The following is an 11339-nucleotide window of genomic DNA, read 5'->3' on the forward strand; positions in this document are numbered from 1 at the left end:
CATAGAACTTTTCAAAGTACATTTGGACCAGGATGGGGCCAGACCAATAGCACAGCAGCAAGGCATTTTGCTTTGCAGGTAGCTAACCCCAAATGGACCCCGGTTCAATTCCTGGCATCCCATATGGTCCCCTGAGTACTACCAGTGTGAACCAAAAAAAAAAAAGTGGGCCAGGATGGAAATGACAGGTATCTGGTTGGCTACGTGCAAGGCTTTGCCAAGAATATCAAGGCCAGGGCTGGGTCTTGTCCGTCCAGGGTGCAAGTGATGGAGTGTGACCACTGTGTAAATTACCCAGGGATTGACATTAAAGACGAGCCAGAAGTAGACTGGGCCGGCAAGGTGGCACTAGAGGTAAGGTGTCTGCCTTGCAAGCACTAGCGTTGGTTGGACCGCAGTTTGGTCCCCCAAGCCAGGAGCGATTTCTGAGCGCATAGCCAGGAGTAACCCCTGAGCGTCAAAAGGGTGTGGCCCAAAAAAAAAAAAAAACGAAAAAGAGAAGTAGACTGTACCTGACTCCCATCCCAGGGTTTGGTTTTATTTTTTTCTTCCGAAGAACAACATCATCCCATTGTCCCAAGTGCTCCCTTTATAACAATTCCCCCTTTGTCTCATGCCTCCAGAGTTCCAGGTGCTACTGTTCTAACCCAGGACACCCCCTCTCATTGTTCCTGGGGCTGAGACAGGGCTTACTGTGCCACACCAGCACATTGCAGAGGCACTTCAACAGGGGGTGCCCGGGCCAGGGATTGGGGGACAAGCGCCAATACAGAAGCCCCGATTGATGTGGGGAGCACCAAGGGGCTCCTGTATTTTCCTGTAGAAATGAGGCTTGTTCTCTGCACATGCCCATGCCTGGTGGGCAGGTTCCTGTCTTCCTTGCAGAACTCAGCACCTGGATGTGGGCCTGAGCAGGGGCAGGCCCACACAGCCATGACATGTGGGGCCTTGTTCCCCTGAATATCAGACATCAGGTTAGGGGGCAGGTGGATCTCTGCTATCCTATCAAGCCTAAAGACCAAGTCATCTCCAGTAACCCTGGTCATGCAGCTGCACAGTGGTGTAGTCAGGGAGAGAATAATAGAATGGTGGCCCAGCCCTCCACTTAAAACACAGCTGGGTCCAAGTCGTGGTGGGAGATGGAGGACCAGTGAGTTGGAAAGTTGGAGGGACTTGTTTTTTTGGGTTTTTGGTGTGTGTGTGTGTGTGTGTGTCCCCTTGCGCCACCGCAGGTGTGTATGGAGGGTCCCTGTGAACCCCACTGCGTCTGAAGGAGCCTTTCTGCTCTCACCTGTTTTCCTCCCTCTTCCCCTTCCATTTCCACTTACCCTCTCCTCTCCCCTTCCTTACTTTCCCCTTCCCCCATCTTTCCCTCCCACGTCTAATCCCCCATCCCTGCTGCCCCAGTCACTATCATGTCCCCAGAACCCTGGACTTAGACATCTCTTCCATTTCCCTGCTTGGTTGGAAGCTGAAGCTGAAGCTCCACTTGAGCTGGGAGGCCCATTCCCTCATTTGTGTGGTGGGGATGGTGATTGTCCAGCAGGGTGGTGGGGTAGCTGAGGTTCCTGGTAATGTCACCCAAGGGTGCCTTATAGGATGATAGCCGCTACTAGCCCAAGACAAAGGTAGTCCCTCAATTTCCTCCTTAATCCTCTTCCTTTGATATGTAAAGCCTACTGGATAGGTACTTTTGTCTCATAACCTCCCCCCCCATGGAAGAATATTAGTATGATAAAGAAAAGTTGCAGGTCGGAGCAGTGGCGCAACTGACAGGCCATTTGCCTAGCATGTGCTAACCAAGGTGATGCTCAGAGGCTACTCCTGACTTGGCGTTCAGAAATCGCTCCTGGCTTGGGGGACCCCTGAGCACCGCTGGGTGCAGCCAACAAAAAAAAGTGAGATTTATTGTGAGAGCAGGACACTTAACACTAAATTTCTTTTTTGTTTTGTTTTGTTTTTTTGTTTTTTTTGGGGTCACACCTGGCGGTGCTCAGGGGTTACTCCTGGCTGTCTGCTCAGAAGTAGCTCCTGGCAGGCACGGGGGATCATATGGGACACCGGGATTCGAACCAACCACCTTTGGTCCTGGATCAGCTGCTTGCGAGGCAAACGCCGCTGTGCTATCTCTCCAGGCCCTTGAAATATTTTTTATTTGTTTTTTGTTTTGTTTTAGGGTCATACCTGATGGCGCTCAGGGGTTACTCCTAGCTCTGCACTTAGAAATTACTCCTGGAAAAATGGGGGAATCATTACGGGATGCTGGGGGTCAAACCTACATTGGCCGCATGCAAGGCAAATGCCTTATCCACCGTGCTATCATTCCGACCCCTTAAATCTGTTTTTATTTTACTTTATTTTATTGTAGGGCACCCCCAGTGGTGCTCAGAGCTTACTCCTAACAGGCTTGGGAACATGGTTCTAGGAATGGAGTCAGGGCTGGCCTTGTGCAAGAGAAGCATCCTACCTGTACTATCTATTTATGTGTTGTCTGTACATATACTATCTCTCTGGCTCCAGATTTGTAATCTTTTTAATTTTTATTTATTTATTTATTTTATTTTGGGTTTTGGGCCACACCCAGTGGTGCTCAGGGTTACTCCTGGCTCTGCACTCAGAAATCACATGCCTTGCACCCTGCTGATTTAGGACAGATGGTGGTTTGAATCCCAGCATCCCATATGGTCCCCTGTGCTTGCCAGGAGCTTGCCAGGAGCGTCAACGGGTGTGGCCCCAAAACAAAACAAAGGGGCCGGAGAGATAGATTGAGGTAAGGTGCTTGCCTTGCATCCAGAAGGTCAGTGGTTCAAATCCCAGCATCTCATATGGTCCCCCGAGCTTGCCAGCGGCGATATCTGAGTGTAGAACCAGAAGTAACCCCTGAGCACTGCCAGTGTTACCCAAAAGCCAAAAAAGAAAACACAAATGCTTGTAGCATGGCTTTTAGTGCATGTTGTGGTGGGGTTCATGGGTAAGGAGATATGCATGGCCATCTAGCGAAGAGGAGCAGCTGTGCTCCTTCCTCCTTGCTTCTCCATTTCCTGGTCAGTGAACCTTGATGGGATTAAGTTTGATGGGGTCTTCCTCAGCAGTCTCAGGAAGGTATCAGGAAGCCGTCTGGGGACTATATGGGATGCCAGAATTGAACCAGGACTGGTCCTAGGTTAGCCATGTGCAAAGCAAACGCCCTACCGCTGTGTTATCGCTCCAGTCTTCCTTCCCACTTCTTTCCCACTTCTTTTTTTTTTTTTTTTTTTTGGTTTTTTGGGCCACACCCGTTGACGCTCAGAGGTTACTCCTGGCTATGCGCTCAGAAGTCGCTCCTGGCTTGGGGGACCATATGGGACACCGGGGGATCGAACCGCGGTCTGTCCAAGGCTAGCGCAGGTAAGGCAGGCACCTTACCTCCAGCGCCACCGCCCGGCCCCCCACTTCTTTTTTTTTTTTTTTTTGGTTTTTGGGCCACAACAGGTAACGCTCAGGGGTTACTCCTGGCCAAGCACTCAGAAGTCACTCCTGGCTTGGGGGGCCATATGGGATGCCGGGGGATCGAACCGAGGTCCGTCCTAGGCTAGCGCTGGCAGGGCAAATACCTCTAGTGCCACCACGCCGGCCCCATCTTTTATTTCTTTTTTTTTCTTTCTATTTGGGGGGGGGGTTTGGTTCACACCCAGCAATGCTCAGGGGTTACTTCTGGCTCTATGCTCAGAAATCGCTCCTGGTGGGGCTGGAGAGATAGCATGGAGGTAAGGTGTTTGCCTTCCATGCAGCAGGTCGATGGTTCAAATCCCGGCATCCCATATGGTCCCTGAGCCTGCCAGGAGAGATTTCTGAGCGTAGAGCCAAGAGTAACCCCTGAGTGCTTCCGGGTGTGACCCAAAAACCAGAAAGAAAAAAAAAAGAAAAAGAAAAGAAAGAAATCGCGAGGGCCCGGAGAGATAGCACAGCGGTGTTTGCCAGGACCTAAGGTGGTTGGTTCGAATCCCGGTGTCCCATATGGTCCCCCGTGCCTGCCAGGAGCTATTTCTGAGCAGACAGCCAGGAGTGGCCCCTGAGCACAGCCAGGTGTGGCCCAAAACCCAAATAAATAAATAAATAAATAAATAAATAAATAAATAAATAAATAAATAAATAAATAAATAAACAAAAGAAAGAAATCGCTTCTGGCAGACTCAGGAGACCATATGAGATGCTGGGATTTGAGCCACCATCCTTCTGCATGCAAGACAAATGCCTTACCTCCATGCTATCTCTCTGGCCCCTTTAATTTTTATTTTTTTTAAGACTAGTCAAGTGAAGCAGTGGGAGTGGAGAAGGAACAAAGAAATCTGTTACTGGCTGTGATCAATTAATTGTAAATACCACTGCACTTGGACCAGCCACCTTCTTCCCACTTCTAAGCTCAGAGAGTTTCAGCTGCCTGGCATTTCCCCTGTGACTCTGCCTGGTTCCCATTTATCCAATCCCAGGGCACCCTTTGTTGGGGCCACTGCTCAGGGTAACAAGGAGTCTCCAGACCAAGGAACTCATTTGCCCCAGCTGATTCCTGACTGACCGGCTCCAGAACATTCTGTCCCAACCCCCTGAGCTTGTGTCATGAATCACAGCCAGGGTGGTGCTCGCCTTTCAGCAGCCAAAAGGCTCCTCTGGTCCATCCCACCCATCTCACTGCTACTGTCCAGCTGAGCCAGCAGTGCATGGGCAGCCACCACAATACCTTCAGGAACTCCCGGGGCTCAGCACAAATGGGCACACAAGGACACATGGCAGATACACACATAGATAGACACGCAGACACACAGAAGACAGACACACACATAGCAGAAGATATGCAGACACAGCAAGCACAGCAGATAGACATATACACACAGCAGACACATGTGTACACACAGAGCTGTACACACAAAGACACAGCAGACAGACATGCAGACACACAGACACACACGCAAGACTGATACCCTGCTTGCCATGTAAGTGCAGGAGCTGAGAGTAGTCTCTAGGCCCAGTGGGGCTGCACTCAGGACTAGCTGAGTCCTAAATGGCCTTCACTCTTGTTTCTGCTGGTGATTGAACCGGTAGCACCCAGGAAGTAAGTCCCACACTTTTTTAAATTTTGGGCCCCACCTGGTTGTGCTCAGGGGTTACTGCTGGCTCTGTGCTCAGAGCAGGGGAGGTGGAGGATCATACAGGGATGCTGGAGATCAAAACCGGGTATACCCTTCCCACTCTATGCTATCACTCTAGTCCTCACAAGAGGCCCTTTATTAATAAAACACACATTTCAGGGGGCCGAGAGATAGCATACTGGTAGGGCATTTGCCTTACACGCAGCCAATTCAGGAAGTACAGTGGTTTGAATCACGGCATCCCATGTGGTCCCCCGTGCCTGCCAGAAGTGATTTCTGAGCACAGAGCCAGGAATAACCCCCCTGAGCGCTGCCAGGTGTGACCCAAAATCAAAAAATAATAAAAAAAAAATCAAAACACATTTCTGCACTATGGTTTCCAGCACCGCTGCAGACACCCTGCTAACATACCTCATCCCTTCTGGCCAGAGTGTCCTTCTACCAGGGCCACTGCCCCTTCTGTCCTAACCCCTAGCCCCCTCACGACACCCACAGGATACCAGTTTTCCTGTGCTTTCTCACTGAACCCATGTTCTGACCCAGATTGTGGCTCAGAAGAAGATGCTACACCCTTGCTGCTCACACTTGGCAGGAGGGCTGGGAAGTCCACCATCACTATGGATGCCAGGCCCGGTGGGGGAGAGGTAAGGGGCAGAAGTAAGACAGGAGAGGGGAGGGGAGGGGAGGAGAGAGTGGGAGGGAAGGGGAATGAGAAAGAGCGGAGCAAGGAGGGAAGGGAGAGAAGGGGGAGTAAGAGTAGGGAAGAAGGAGGGAGAAGGGTGACCAGAAGAGGGAGAGTGAGAGGAGAAGGTGGGAAGGGGTTGGGGACATGAGGAGGAGGGGAGAGAGAGGGGAGAAAAAACTGGAGGGGGGGTAAAATAGGAAGAGGAGGGGAGTTGGGAAGGGAGGGAGAGGGAGGGGGAGGAAGAAGGATCTGATGGGAAGGGGACTGGGGAAAAGGAGCTAGGAGGGGAAAGGCGAGAAGAAAGGGAAGATGGGGAGGGTGGGGAAGGAGGAAGTGAGAGAGGAGGAGGGAGGAGGGTGACAGCTAGGGGAGATGATGAGAGGAGGAGAGCCTAGGAAGGGGCTGGAGACTCAGGAAGAGAGGAGGGTAATAGGGAGAGAGGGGAGAGGAAACAGAAAGGGAAAGGGGAATGGATGCCAGAGGAGGGGCATAAAGAGGCAGTAAGAGGAGGGAAGTTGTGGGGGAGGGGTGGTCTGTTCATCCTGCTGAACCCAGTTACCTGTTATCCAAGGGTCCCCCCAGGGTCAGAACTGTCTCAGCCTTACCCAGAGACCTGGTGCCATGGCAGGGCAGGGCTCTTTGGACATCTTCCCAGGACCTTTTCCGGGACCTGGGGGTGGGCTCTGCCCTATCCCCAGCCTTCATTGGTGGGCTTGCCCCTCTGCCCCAGGCTCAATGGGGCTGTGTGAACCCCAAGTACAAGCAGAAGAAGCATTACTACAAGAATTCCATTATGGAGCCGGAGCAATAGCGCAGCGGCAGGGTGTTTGCCTTGCATGCAGCCAACCCAGGACCGACCTGGGTTCAGTTTCTGGCATCCCATATGGTCCCCCAAAACCAAAAAAAAAAAAAAAATTTTCAGCATGGTGATCCTGGTCCAGCTGAAGGTAAAAGAAGCCCAGCCTGCAGTGGGGGTCCCTCAGGCTCACCTGTTGTCATCTATGCTGATTCTGCTGTTTGCACAGGGTCTATTCCTTCCTCAACTACATCATGGGCAGCTGCCAGTTCACTGCAAGGTAAGTCCAGAACTGTGTGCAGGAGGGTGGGGTGTTCAGGGGGGAGGGGGGAGGGCAGGAGTGCACAGAGGGGAGAGAGGGGTGAAGTGTACCCGGGAAAGAGGTGAGGTGTGCAGTGGAGAGGGGTGAGGTGCAGGAGAGAGGGGTGGGGTGTACAGGGAAGAGGGAATGGGGGAGGTGTGCAGGGAAGAGAGGGGAAAGAGGAGGGGGTGGGTGTACAGGAAAGCAGAGTTGGGTGTGCGTTTTGGGGCAGATGTGGCCATTTTCAGGGGAGGCTCCTGGCACTAAGGTTTCCCAGGGCTCCTCTCCTAATACAAGATCTGGGTGCCAACAGGGTCCTGAGCAGGGAGGAATTACAGCAACACTTGAGGTGCCCTGACTTTCTGCCCCCCCAACCCTTGGCTCCCATCTCTATGGCTGCCCCAAACCCAGCAGATGCCCAAGCCCCGAGGGACCCCAGACTCACGTGGTGGCCCCACAGGTGGCCTTAGACTTCACAAAGTCCAAAGGGGACCTTCAGAACAGCTTCTCCCTGTACCACCTTCACACTGCCCAGTCCAGGAGTACCTGCAGGCTCTGGTGGGTGTGGGCGAGGTCTGTCAGGACTACAGCAGATGCCATGGCACCCCACCCCGCACACCCCAGGTAGGTTCCCGCACCCCAATGTACCCTCACACATACACTCACATACACACACACACACATACACACATCTCAGACTGCCACAGCCACTCCTGAGGCAGCTGCAGAGGGTCCTGTCCTAGACTAACCCCAAGGCTCCATTCCTTTATGTTGTTGCCTTTGTGTAGTCCCTTTGTGCCATGGGCCATGGTTTAACCCACCTCCTGAAGCCAACAGCTTGGAATCCACCAAGCTTGGCAAACCATGGGGCTCTCCTAACATCCCTGTTCCTCAGTTTCTCCTTGTGGCATAAGAAGGGTCTCACATGAGGAAGAGGAGCCATGGCACTGGGTGGGGGTCTCATGTTAGGCTACGGACCATGGCACTGGGGATCTCATGGTGGGGTGTGGTGCTGGACAGGGGTCTCACTGTGTCAGTTGCTGTATGTCTGACTCAGTGGTTCTGTTTGTAAAGCGACAAGAGGTTCTCTCTTCTGGTATTAGGAGCTTGGACTCCCCCCAATTATGAGATAGGAAGGAGAGCCAGGGAACATCCTATAACCCTCCCTCTGCACCCCTCTTAATTCAGGAGACAGGCAGAAGGAGCCTGTGGGTTAGTGGGAGGAGCCCATAAGGTGTAGTGGGAGGAGCCTTTAGGGCAGTGAAGGAACTTTTTTGGGCCAGGTGAAAGGAGCCTGTAGGGCAACAGAAGCCTAAGTTTTTTTGGGGGGGTGGCCACAGTGGTGATGCTCAGGACTTACTTCTGGTCAGCCACGTGCAAGGCAAATGTCCTACCGCTGTATTATAGGCTCCATGTAGAAGCCACAGGAGGAGCCTTTCGAGGTAGGTGAGGCAGGTGCTCCCTATGAGGTCCTGTGCCCACCAGATATCCCACGACTTTGTTGTCAACATCAGCCCTGACCAAGATGAGTGTGAAGGTGGGGCACCCTGTGGGCAGGGATCACCCCATGTGTCCACAGACATCCAGGGTGTGGTGGACGCCTACTGGAACTGCCTGCCCATGGTCCAGCTCTGTGGCCCCATCAACATGGCCCCCATCATCTCCAAGGTGGCCCGTGCCTCCGCAGGAGAGTACAGCAGGGAGGCCTCAGTAAGTGCTGGGGGCACTCCTGGTGCTGGTCAGAACCAAACAGGGCCTGGAGCAGGGCGGGACCAGGAGCAGGGTGGGCATAGCTGGAAGTGGGGCAGGGCCAGAAGTGCGGAGAAGCTGGGAGAGGGGCTGGACCGAATTCGGGCAGGAAGTATCTGAGAGCTGGAGTGTGTGGCTGGAGGCAGAACTAGGAAAAGAGTAGTAGACAAGGTAGGTATCTCTGGGGCAGAGCTAAGAATAGGGTGGGTGGGACTTGGCCGGGCAAAGTAGGGTGGGCATGGTGGGGGCATGGCTGGCCCTGGGGGTATCCCGCTGATGAGCTAAAGTCTGCTGCTTGCAAGGTGAGTGCTGTTTCCCCTGGTTACCTTGTCCTGTGTTCCCATCTCACACCGGGTGTTGTCACTGAGGAGCTATATTCAAAATGCTTCCAGGCCATATGGATTCTATGCTCCGCTCCCTTGAACCGTGTGACTTGAGCCCCAGAGACCCTCTTCTGCAGACAGGTGTCACACACCTCCTTCTTTTGCTTCAGACCTGGGTCAAACCCCAGCACAGCCTTGAGGAGTTCCAAACCAACCCCCACATTCTCTGCCTATCTAGGAGTAGATTAGGGTTGAGTAGAGGCTGCAGGAGGCTGATAGGGCCCCCATAATGGGCTGAGGGCAGCAAAACTGTTTGGGAGAAACAGGAGGAGAGGGTCTGAACTGGCTTGGATGGGGCTGTGGGGATGAGACAACCCAACCCCACTCAACCGCCCCTGTGCCCAGCAATACTTCCTCCTGCTGATCTTGACAGAGAGCATGGTCACCAACATGACAGGCACATCCTGGGTGCCTCCCATATCCATAATCATTATGGATGTGGGCAACGCAGACTTTACAGACATGCATGTCCTGGAGGCGATGACAGCATCCTACATTCCCCGCGGGTTGAATCCACACTGCAAGACATTGTGCAGTATGTGCCCTTCCAAGAGCTGAAGCACATGAGTGTGGGGCTGGGGAGAAGAGAGTGTCTGGCCCAGAAGGAGGAGGCTGGTCCCTGACACCCAGCTGCTGTCCTGAGGGCTCAGACTTCCTGGTGGCAGAGCATGGCACATGCACAAGTACAGACACTTGCAGACATGGCACATAGATAACAAATGTGGTAACACATGAAGCTATGAGAATACACCCACATACTATCATATACATGTGTATATTTTAATTACAAATCACCACTCATTGCATATGAAATAATGAATCCACATGCACATCACGTGTATGAAACTGCAACGCTATCACACACATGTGACTATGAAGTCATGCATCTACACACTATCACACACATACATATGCATGCCACAATACCATCATTTATGTGTGAAACCACATATGCTGCAACACATGTATATGAAAGTATGCATACATGTTCCCAGGAAGCGCTATTACATGTGTGTGGACTTCATGTATGCCATCATACACATGTGTGAGACAGTGAATCTACACCATCATACGTGTGCACAAAACTATGCACAGACCTCACCCACATGTGCCCTATGAGGCCATGTATACACCCACAAATTATTATATACTTCATACGATGAAATCATGAACCCCCCATTACACATATGTGTATGAAACCATACACTCACACATATATGTGAGCAGATATGCTCCCACGATATGCACAGACACATAGGTATGATCAAGTGCTAAACACATGAACATATTACCCCTTTCTCAACTTCCTGTCTGTTACACCTGGATGGTGAGATCCTCCCACAGCTGGGAGGGGTCTTGATTGGTAATAAAGGGGTTGCCTGAGGGGAAGAGAGGGGCAGACGCAGCAAGGAGAGAGAAAAGACACAGGATGGATGCAGAGGAGCAGGAAGAAGGCTGCTTAGCTTAGAGGCCCTGAAAAAACACATGGCGATTAGGGCCTTGTAATAAAGCTGGATGTCTCCTGAAACTTTATCTGACTGCTGTGGATCATTTCTTTGCCATCACCCTGCTCCTACAGACCCGAGGGCCAAAGGGGCTGCAGGCGCTGGGCTGAGCAGAGAAAGGCCTCACCACCATCCACCACACCAGGACTCATTAATCTATAATTAATACAATAAACATGTAATGTATATGTGCAGGTGCATAAGCAGATGCACGCACTGGGTCTCACACTTACACACTCTGGCACACAAATGTACTGGTGTAAACTTCACACACAGACACACTCTTGCATATTCATGGTCTCACTGCTGCAAGAAAAAGAAACAAAAACAAAAACAAAAAAAACAGCCTCACTGCTGCGTATGGGAATGGAGCCTTGGTTCTGCCTCCTTGGAGTATCCCAGGACCCTTCCCCAATAGTGCCCAGAGTTGCTAACAGGCAGGACTTCAGGTCATGAACCTTCCACCTGAGGCCTCTTCTGAAGACACTAGGTGGAACCATGGGGACAGGGGGGTATTCACACTCATGTAGTGTATGCTGTTGCTCTTACAGGCCATGCTGGCCAAGTATGTGCTGGCTGAGGTGGTGGATTTCTACAGCCACAAAGGGCTGCTGCCGCCTCAGACCCCTGAGGATGCTGGAACCAGGGGAACACAGGTGTCCTCTTCCTGCCTCCCTATAGCTCTGTCCCTTGCCTGGGTCTATTTTTTTTTTTTTTTGTTTGTTTTTTTTGTTTTGGTTTTTGGGCCACACCCGGCATTGCTCAGGGGTTACTCCTGGCTGTCTGCTCAGAAA

The sequence above is a fragment of the Suncus etruscus genome, chromosome 14, assembly GCF_024139225.1.
Source record: "Suncus etruscus isolate mSunEtr1 chromosome 14, mSunEtr1.pri.cur, whole genome shotgun sequence".
NCBI classification, from domain to species: Eukaryota; Metazoa; Chordata; class Mammalia; order Eulipotyphla; family Soricidae; genus Suncus; species Suncus etruscus.